The 11,480-nt window shown below is 35.4% G+C and overlaps 1 pseudogene; it reads left to right on the top strand.

Moving 5' to 3' along the window:
* The first annotated feature begins 1,378 nt into the window (after positions 1–1,378).
* Positions 1,379–1,838, top strand: LOC131403833 (small ribosomal subunit protein uS19-like; annotated as a pseudogene).
* The last annotated feature ends 9,642 nt before the right edge of the window (positions 1,839–11,480 follow it).

Here is an 11,480-nt window from a genome sequence, read left to right as displayed (position 1 = left end):
ATTTCTGCTACTTGGCTTTTGTCTTTGCTGTAACTTAAAAAGATACATTTTCTCTATCAAAGACGGGCATGGAGGTGCGCATGAGCATGGGGACAAAATGGAGAAATAGAGAAAAATGTCTAAGAGTTGGAGACTCTGCCACGTAGAAGGGCTGATGGAGTTGACAGACGAGAACAAATAGAAGGATTGTTGAGTGAACTTGAACAGAGAAAACTTATTTGGTACAGAGGTATGATTTTTCCCAGCAGTGCTTAATGGTCTGCATATAAAAGCAGGAGAGCAAATGTTTGGAGTGATTTCCTGATAGTGATGTACAGATCCAGTGTAGTGGGAGGACAAAAAAACAAAGCAGTTGTGGGTTGCGGGTGGAGAGTATTTGAAAGTGATGGACCACAGGTTCAACAAGGGACAAAAGTACAGTCACTAGGAGGCTGATGACACAGTATACGAAATGGCTCATGCTCTGGGGTCTTGATGAAATGCAATAATTTGTACAGTGAGAATATGAAAGTAAAAATGCTAAAGGGTAAATGTTTTTCAGTAAGAAAATAGGATTTTAGATGGAAAGATTTTGAAATACTGTTATTTGGCAGGATGACAAGAGAATTGATTTTAAGATCAACAGCATTGTTCATAATGATTTTAATTAGCTTATTTATTCTTTTGAAAATTAAAGTCAGAGCTATAACTGACTAATTCATCTTGTCGTTCTCAACACTGCCTCTCTTTTGAGGGAGATATTTCTTTGACCAACACATCTCTGGCAGCGATCTGCGGCCTCCGTTTAAAATCACTAATTTCCATCAACAAGTGAGGTTAGAACTGTGCTGTCTAGGATGGCAGCCACTAAGCACACGAAGCTGTTGAGCACTTAAATATGGGTAGAGCTATGGAGGAAGTGAATTCTAAATTTTATTTAATTTTAACTTAAAAACTGAAGCACCTAAAACATTTTTTCTTTCATAAATCTTTATTGCTTTAGTGGGACTACATTTCACCTTAACCACTGCATCAACATTATTGTGTTGTAGTGAATATGACAGGTATATCATTAATAATTTTTATATTGATTAAACGTGTAAATGATAATATTTTGGATACATTGGGTTAAATAAAAATATATTATTGAAACTAATTTCATCTGTTTCATTTCTACTGTTTAAAATTTGGCTACGAAAAGGTGAAAATCACATATGTGGCTTGTTATATTTCTATTGGCCAGGACCAGTTTAGAGTTTCTTTGATTGTAGCTGTCTTTTCGAAACTAAAAATAATAAAAATTTCTTTGTTAAAATTAAAAATATTTAGAGAGAGAATATGTTCGTACCTTTTCCTTTATGTACGGGAAAACCAACATTCTGAAAAGCAGAACCGACAAGATGGTGGAAGTAGAGCCGAAGAAGAAGCGGACCTTCTGCAAATGCACCTACCGCGGGGCGGCTCTCGCCCAGCCGGGGTCACATTCTAGGAGCAGCTGGAGCAGCGGGTGCAGCCGCAGCCACTAAACCCGCCCTGCCGTGGAGGCGGCTCTTCCGCTGACGCGCCTGCGCGAGCCCAGGAAGGAGGCGCTGCCGGGGAGAGGCCTGAGGTGCTGAAGATGCACCTGGAGACATGGTCGTCCTGCTGGAGATGGTGGGCGTCTACAATGGCAAGACCTTCAGCCAGGTAGAAACCTAGCGAGAGATGACTGGCCACTACCTAGGTGCGTTCTCATCACCTACAGGCCCGGGAACCATGGCCAGCCAGGCACCGGGGCCACCCACACCTCCCACTTCATCTCACTCAGGTGGCCTGCTTGGCCAATAAAGGCACAGAGTTCCTTCCTTCCTTCCTTCCTTCCTTCCTCCCTCCCTCCCTCCTTCCCTCCCTCCTTCCCTCCCTCCTTCCCTCCCCTCCCCTCCCCTTCCCTTCCTTCCTTTCTTCTTTCATGGTTTTTACAAATATTTTGTTTATTTTAATGAAGGTGGTACAGACAATGTCTATTTAAAACCCATATCCCAGGCCAAAAAGTGCAAGGAAAATAAACAAGAGCCATGTTCTGTTCTGTACACTTCTGTATCAATAACTTTATTAACTGGTAATGAAAATTAGAACTTTTCTGGGATCTTCTGACAAGATTTTTCTTCAATCTTTAAAATGCCTTCTCTTCAGTGAAGCTAGCTTTGGAGTTAGTCATTACTCTGGCCGTATCTGTTATCTCGACCCCAACCTGATATTCCTCTTTTTTGGTCCAGACCTTCAGGTTTTAAAATTTGAGAATATTCTGCCATCTCCTTGTTTTTCTTGCCAAGTTTTACTAATGTATTTGGGAGACAAACTTCATTGCTTAGAATTATTATATATTAGTAGGAAAATGAAAATTAAGGCCATAGTGAGAAGCCAAATTTCCAATGTGTAGGGAAACCAATTGAGTCGGGCCTCGACATTCTGCAGGTTGCTTTCTCATTTTACCCCATATGCCCCATAGGACATTTGCTCATTCTTGGTGGGAGAGGAGAGACAAAGCAGGTTGAGAAGCTCCTAAAAGGCAGGGGAGTCAGGAGAGCTTTAAACAATTTTTCAGATCTGGAGAGACAAAAATTAGAATTTGGTTCTGCCAAAGCACCTGGATTTGAGGAACATCAAGATCCCAGAAAGAAGGGAGGCATGAGAAGTGAATCAAATATTCCAGTTTTTCCCTTGAGACATTGACTGTTTCCAAGCTTCTCAGTACAAGTGCTAAAATTCAGACGCCTCAGTCTCCTTGAACTCCCGTCTTTGCATCCACATTTCTCCGTCCCTGCTCTGGGCTTGGAGAGCAAATGCCGTCAGTAAAAGGGAGAGGTTTTAGTGTTTTCTTCTTTTGTTTTCTTCCTGAGGATCACAGCCCTGCATTGTGTGTTTTCCCAATATCTGAAAAGAGTTGTTTCATGCTTTCCAGTATTCTTGCTTTTTATGGTGAGACGGCAAGTCAAGGACCAAGGCAAGTTCTGTCATGGTTAGAAGTAGAAATAATTTGTTTTTAAAGTTTTCATAATTAAAATAATTTCTTACATGATGATAGTAGAGCATCTTTAAAAGATTCTTGTGATTTCTTTAGATTATTTTATTTATTACCATAATCTTGGGTTACTTATAGTTATTGAAATTTGAGCTCCTAAACTTGAGATGATTTGTAAATCAACATAATATAAGTAGGCAAATTCAGATTAATTTAAGCATAAGGACAGCTTATCAATGAATATAAACCAATATTGTGAATAGAAGCATTTCAGAAAGATTTTTTTAGCATGTGGATCAGTTGCCCATCCTTATTTGCCATATTTTAATTTAAATATTGATTCAATATTTAATGGTTTAGTTTATTGCCATATTTTAATATAAGTATGTACATGTACATTTCTACATGCACATAACTCAGAACACAAAGTGCATGTGGTTCAAAAAAGGGTTACCTGGTGGTATTTGTACCACTCTTCCAGCCCCTAGCAGCATGATACCCAAAGAACAGGAATAATGTGTGTGAGGTGTGGGAACCAGTTTAGAATTACTGAAACTGTAAATTTAAGGTTCTTCACCAATTAAGCAAAGGTGGAGGAATTTGCCAGATATAAGAGAGTATAATGGAAATGGAGGAAACAAGAAATGGCAGGTATATTATTTTGTGAACTTTAAAATAAAATGGCCAGTTATCTTACCAGCAAAATGAGTTTATTCGAGAGTAGACAGAGGAATTGCAATTTGTTAAATGCAAGCTATGGCGGACCACAGGCAAATCCAGAGAATAAGGGAGGGGAGCTTGCTTTTATAGAGAAGAAGAGGGGGTTGGGAGGGGCTGTTTTGAACAAAAATTCATTGGAGGAAAGTAAGAGTTTGGGGCGGAGATGGCTTCTCGTTGGCTGAGCTGTGAAGCTTCTCATTGGCTGGGCTGTTGCTGGGCAAGGAGAAAATCTTTCTTCCTCCTGCTGGAGTAGTAGTTGCACTTCCTGTCCAAATTGTAAAGTAAGCTTCAGGGAAGTTGTGTCCTGTAGACCTCCCCTAAGGGGCTTCCTGACTCCGTTTTAAGTGAGGTTTTCCTTTATTAATTTTCACAATTTCTACAGTGAAGCTCCTACCTCAGAGCCCTTCTGCATGTGTTATCCTGTTTGCCCCACACCTGTTCTCAGCAGTAGAGCACATGTTGCAGATGAAGAAAAGGAGGCTCAGAGAGACACCAGTGATTGTCCCAAGTTATAGGTTATGTCAGATACATTGTTCTGAAACTAAATTCAAAAATACATCTGAAAATGATGCAGGTGTCAATAAGTATTCCTACCCATATCCAAATCCAAAACTATGTTTTCATCTACGTCCAGATTGTAAAGATGGTGGGTTACCAAAACAATTACACCAGTTCTTCATCCTCAGTGCCAATATTCTGTTAATTCCTGGAGCTGATAAATGTGATATTGGGAACTGTTAATTCAGTCAAAGAGTTTACAACTTTGCAAGAATGAATAAAAATAATGATGACTAACCTTAAGGGGCAATTGTGACTTATTAATTACTAACTTTTAATCTATTTTCCTATGAAGCAAATTTCAGAAAGCATTATGTATACTAAAGGAAGTGATTATTTCCTAAAGTCTTCTTAAGAATTAGCTAAAATGGGATAAAATATTCTGAAATTCAATAAGAATTCAGTGAAAATTGCTGTGAAATCTATTGCTACCATGTTATTTTGCAAAGACAATGGTGTCTAATTTAGATTTCTTTGATTTATTGAAAGAATTGTAAGGTAACAAAGATGGTTAAATTAACAGCTCTGCACTTTTGGTGGTTAAAACTAAAAGCAGCATTAATAGTGTAACTGGCCTTTTAATTTAAGATTCACAGCATTAGCAAAAAAGTGCAACGTATAATTACACTTTTCCTAGCATGTTTACATTCTTTTTCTCATTGTCTTGCTTTAGAAAAGAAATCTGGGCACCAAATATTAAAATATTCAACTGTTATGCTAGCATTTTTTAAAACATCTAACTTAACAAAAATAATTGTTTTAACATCTGTTTCCTTTTCAATGAAATCTCAAGTCTCCTAGATCATCTGTAAAATATCACAAGCATAGAGATAATTCAAATTCACTACTGCTCATTTTGAATTTATGTGCTCTTTTAAATACATTACTATTTAGTAACCACACTTTAAAATCCCATCTTAATTTGAATATTAAGATGAGAAATATGTTTTTCCTCTTGAAATCTTTCCTATCCATTAAAACACATTTCAAGTCTCACCTCCTTTTTCAAGTGTTCTCTGTTTTTTTCTGTCCTACACTGATCTCTTGTTCTGAATTCCTACGTGATATTTCCTCTGTCCCACTTGCATAGTCTCATGTACTCTTCACCTTTGTATGGGGATAAGCCAACTACACTTTAACATCCTTAAGGATGAGGGCCAGCCCCGGTGGCCTGTTGGTTAAGTTTGACGTGCTCTGCCGATTTACTCACAGTTGGCTTTGCATAACAAAAGAATCTCCTGGTACCTGCGTTATTGGTAAAAATTATATGGTTTTCAAAGTACATACCAAGGGATCAAATGTAATAATCAGAGCCAGTTAGCCTTATCTCACAGCCAAACCTGTCTAAGAGAATTTACTTATAATTTCTAAGAGAATTTACTTGGGAAAGTTGTAAGTTTATAAGCTGTGTGGTGGTTGGTTTTTGGTGTTATCATAATTGAGGCATTCTTGCAGGCCTTGCATGGATCCCTTTATTTCTACTCCTGGCTGTTGCACTATTGTCAATTACATGTCTCAAATTTTTAATCTGAGATATTTTTCAGTATGAGGACTGAGAGGCAATTTTATTATAGCACTTTCTTTGTCAAAGATGATTATAACAACCAAAAGGTGTCAATGGGGGAATTTATCATAGACCAAACATGCCCAAAAGAATCAAAAGGAGATGGAAATTTTGTGCAAAAATTTTGAGAGGAAAGAGATATAGCACCTTATTTTTCTTTAGGTGTTTAAAAAAATTGAATTAACAAGAAAGTCTAGATATAGAAATATGTGAGAATCTACAAATTACCAATAATATTTCAAAATAACTACCCTTCTTAGCTTTGACTATCTTTCATAACTCTTCTAAGAAAATAATTTGGAGGAAATATCTTTGCATCCCAAAATGTTTTTTTTATATTCAGCTAAATATATTTGGTTAAATTTTGCAGATACTGTTTTGATACATTTATTGTGTACACAAAGATCAAGGCAATATTTTATTTATAAATTCCACACCCAAAGAGTCCCTCTGTGGGTTTTGTTTAGTCACTAGTTCCTTTTGAAAAGGAGCAGCAAAGTCATATTAATGAGTCCATCTGTTAATGGAGTTTAAAGTTTCCTTCATTCTCAGATGGCTGTCCTTTTCTAAAGATTGTCTTCTCCAGCTCAATAGCAAATACAGATCCCTTTCTTTGCTCCTTGCCAAGTAGTATTTTCAACTGGGATATCTTTCTATATTTCGTTTTTGTAAAATCTTGAAAATATTTGTCTTATGGAATTCCATCATTTTCCCTGAGAGCACAGTTCCTGCATTTGACGGATAACCTCTTGACTTGAGAAATGCTTTGTTTCTCCAGAGAATCTGAATTCATAAAACAATCAGAAAATTTTATTTAGATGAAAGTCCACAGCGATATAACCTCCTCCTTTTTGTGCAAACATGTATGGAGTTTGGTTGCCATGGTTACTTGTTACTAGCCCTGTGCTCTCTGTGGTTCTGTGTGAAGCTGGGCCAGAGATCAGCAAGCCTAGAGTGTCGTTATAGTGAGGCAGAAACTGAGAAGAATGCTTTAGTTGATGACCATGCAGCAGTTTAGAACACACAATTTTAAGGTCACAATTAAAAAAAAAATACTTTAGGGGCTTCCCTCCACAACGCTAACTGCTTATTCAGTAATGTCATAGGAACAAGAATGAGAAGAAAAGAAAGACTCAAAAGTATAACTATATTGATTTTCTATCTGTCTGTCTATCTATCTATTTATCTATCTATCTATCTATCTATCTATCTATCTATCCATCCATCCATCTATCTATCCAATATGTATAACTAAAAGAACTTATTCATAAAGTAGAATTTTTAAATGTGTGGATTAGTTTAGTACAATACTTATAGTTTGTGTGTGTGTGTGTGTGCATGTGTATGTCTTAAAAGAAAATTCAAGTTCACAAATGTGTATTTTGACCTAAGGTGAACCCAACAAACACAAAGTTGAACCTCTTAGGAGAAAAGTTGTTCCCGGGATTCTATACTCAAGGATAGTTCTGATCCATTTTATTCATGGAAATTATTTAATTTATCCTGTGAAGCAATATTATAACATAGATTTGGAATGGTGTTCCAAAAGACCAAGCTATATCTTGAAAATTATGTTTTAGTTGTGTTTATGCTATCTGTGTAAAATTAAAATAGTGTTATATACCTTTATTTTAATTTGGCATCTGGATAGCAACTGTCATGTAGTTATTACCTCCAAAAACTTCAAGATTGTTACGCAGAAAAAAGACTGAGGGATCTGATGGTAGAATTCTTTGATAGGTAACTAAAATATGATACACTTCAAGAAATCCGGCAGCAGCCCCATCACCTGATGCACAGTAGAAGTGTATTCTGTTCTTTAACCATTATCTTCTAACTGTTCTTGGAGACACAGGATCAGTATCAAGCAGAAAACTGAATGCTATTCATCTTCTTTGAAGGTGTGGCTTCTTGAAAACAGCAGACTGCAATCCTTTTCCTCTTATGACTTCTAGGACCCCAAATCCCCCCAACTAAGCTATGATGGATAAGGGCAAAACTGGAGATGTCTTGAAAACTGTATTTCTATGTCTCATATTTATTCATGGAATTCTTTAATTTAGAGTTTTAAGATGTCAGGCAAGGAAATAGGTTATTCCACTTACATCCAATAGAATAACACTAGATTAAGTGTCCTAACCTGGGGTCCAAATTCAGGGGCTCCATGAAATTGGATGGGAAAAAAGAAATCTTTATTTTCATTCATCTGTAACTGAAATGCAGCATTCCTTTTAAGTACGAATGTAGGCAATAAACCACAGTTATACTAGCAGGACTCGTGACTTTCTCCCCAAGAGAGATCATTAATAGTTTGATAACATATTTAAGTAACTTTAGGTGTCTCAAAATATCTTTTATGCTCATTGATACTTTGGATTTATGGTAGTTATGAGACTTTTCACTAGATCTTGATATTAATGATTAATAAAGAAGCACATATATATTGGTATATAATGTATATTTTTATTTTAAAGTAGATTGCTATCTGTGTTTCAGCATAATTTATTTTCTTGAAATTCTGTATGCCTTTTTAAGGTTTCTCTATGGTTCAGTGTTCTGGCAAATCTTTCCATGGCACAAAAACATAAAGAAGCCCTGCTTTAAGCAGAACATTTGCTGGAAATTGTGTAATAGACTGGGACTTGTGTATATCAACCTGCTCTCCAGCCCTGACTCCACAATGAGGATTTAGCTAGCACCCAAACACTAAGCTGTGCCAAAGCAACCCAACACCAAATCCCTTGGTAAGCACCAACTCTGGATAACTCCTACAAAGTTTAATGATGAGAGGGGTAAAAGCACTGCAGATCAAAGGAGTGAAAATATCAAATGAAGACTCAGAAAAAGACCGTACCTCTGAAAATGAGCGATTATTACAGAAACCATAAAATTACTTCAGAAAACACTTTGACATCCTTGATATAGAAAACCATCAAGACTGAATGGGATAAGATTAAAACGGAGAAGGAAAACGTAAAGAAGTAATCAAGGAAACAAAATATGCAATGTCTGAATTAAATTTTCATCAGAAAAATTAACAAACAGGATTCTGGAAGAAGAGAATCAATTTAATGATATAGAAGATCGACTTTAGACACTTTGATTCATAGCAGGAAAAGAAAAATAAAAAGGAATGACAGACAATGAAATTATAGGTGTTTCAGCAGGAGAAAAAAACAAGATAATTAGATTAAATTATTGTTGAAGACATTAAATTATTGTTGGAGACATGTTTCTTCAGAAAAATAATTACCGACATATACCAAATGAAACAGCCTCCAGGAAAACTACCACTTCAGGTAAAACTTTTTAAAAAAGAAACCTCTATTTTAGAAAAAAGTCCACTAGGCACATGAGGAAAAAGAAAATCTACAACACAGAGGAAACAAAGAAAAAGGAAAACAGATTATCTGTAAAAGAAGTAGTCTAGCCTCCAAATTCTCTGTAACTCTAAATATGAGATGTTATGGGAGGATGTTTATGGAGACTTGAGATAATTTTTATCCAAATAAATTTCCTTAGAAATAGAACAAGTATTCAAATATACAAAAGATGCTCTTACAGATTACTTTGAAAAGTGTTTAAAAGTTTTCAGTATATATTTTAGTAATATTCCAACTAATTATAAAATAATTCCAAATTAATTGCTCATAATTGGAGAAGTCAGGTATAAAAATGTGACAACTAGTACAAATTAAGCCTAAATCATTGTTCAAGAGAATTTATGAGATGTAAAATTAATCGCAATAACCTTGGTGTAAATCATGTTACGTTAGTAAATGTTGTAATGTGGGAATGGGCAGGGGAGAATTAAGGGGTGTTAAACTGCTTATTATAAAAAAGAGGCACTTTATTTTGAGTCTAATGCTATTCAATGTTCCAAACTATCTCTAGACTTGTTATGAAGTTAAATTTATTAGAACTTTCTAATAAATTTAGAAATTTATTATTTCCCTCTAGTAAGGGAGACTACCACAAAGTCTTCTTACTGTCTCAAAAGGGGAAAACTAAAGTGGGGTTTTATAGACTTTGAACCTAGGATCAAATGATTTAAGGCAGGTCTTTCCAAGTGGGTATCTGATGGAGACAGGGCTGAATTCATGATGGATTAGTTTAAGTTTGGTGGACACAACAAAATGGGGGTCTTGAACTGAGTCTTGACTGATAACCAAAATGTTACCCAAGGGAGCAGATTATGTCTGATAAATTGATCATGAGAATTTCCTGAATGAAATAGTGAAGTTGTATAGTGGTTTCAGCCTTATCATTCATAGACCACGTTTATTTGGAACAAATGACTAAATCACGTTGACATAGGTGGTCTTCAGGTTTATCTAAGTTGTGTTAATACACATGGCCTCAATGATGTTTTTAAAACTTCTTAAAAGTAACCAGTAATAAAATTAACACCACCATAATGTGGAAGGTATAATTACAGCAGATAAATATGTATGTGTGCATGCATAACAAAACTATATCTGTCAAAACATTAAAAATTCTGTTAAAAATGTAAATGCTTAAACCATTGTATTGACAAGAAAAAAGTTTCAGCTTGAGTAAAGGTGATAAAATTTCAATATATGCTGTTTACATGAAATATACAAAAAACAAACATAAAAAACTAATGGGCAAATGTTGAAATGGCAAATGCAAAATAATAATTCAATAATCACTTAAGGCAAAGTTGTCATCAAAGTAAAAAGTCCTAGAAGGGAAAAAAGGTAAATTTTAAATAGAAAAAAAATACAGACCTTAATAATGAGATGACATGCTTTATGTAGTGAATAGTAGAGAACAGCAATATATAGAAAAATAACTTTAAGGAATCTGAGGAAAAATAATCAAGAAGATAATTTCAATACATTAAAAATTCCAGCCTTTACCAGAATAAGCAGACATAAATTTTAAGTATGTTTGCAGAATTATAAAGAATCTATTAAAAAGTTTAATTTTTGTGGAAACAGAGAAGATTGAGTGTCTATTTGACAAGATCTCAAGCAAATCCTATAAATACAAAGGTTGTATTATATAAGACACATTTTCTGATTTGTGTGCAATATATTTATTTTTATTTTTCTCCCCAAAGCCCCAGCAGATAGTTGTCTGTCATAGTTGCACATCCTTCTAGTTGCTGTATGTGGGACGCGGCCTCAGCATGGCGGGAGAAGCGGTGCGTCTGTGCGCGCCCGGGATCCGAACCCCAGCCGCCAGCAGCGGAGCGCGCGCACTTAACCGCTAAGCCACGGGGCCGGCCCTTTGTGTGCAATATAGATGGACGTTATTGTCAAAGGTTTAAACATTATCAATAACAACATCAACAAACTACAACCATTTTTAAATTTAAGACAATACAAAACTTTACCAAACAATTTTTGAGTCAAAGTAGAAATTAAAACCATTAGTAAACAATTAAATATGATGAGAACACTACTCACTAACACTTACATGATGCAGTCAAGGCTATACTTAGAAGAAAAGCAATAACACTAAAAGCTTTTGTTGGAAAATAAGAAAGAAAGTAAATTAGCTAATCAATAGTTCAAGAAATTAGACTAAATTAAAAATAAAACTAGGCAAAGCCAGAAAGAATAATTACAAAGAAAATTATGACTATAAATTATATAAATGGAAAATTAATTCTTGTAAATTTTTTTCCAA

The sequence above is a fragment of the Diceros bicornis genome, unplaced genomic scaffold, assembly GCF_020826845.1.
Source record: "Diceros bicornis minor isolate mBicDic1 unplaced genomic scaffold, mDicBic1.mat.cur scaffold_92_ctg1, whole genome shotgun sequence".
Taxonomy (NCBI): domain Eukaryota; kingdom Metazoa; phylum Chordata; class Mammalia; order Perissodactyla; family Rhinocerotidae; genus Diceros; species Diceros bicornis.
This window is presented reverse-complemented; position numbering and strand designations above follow the sequence as displayed.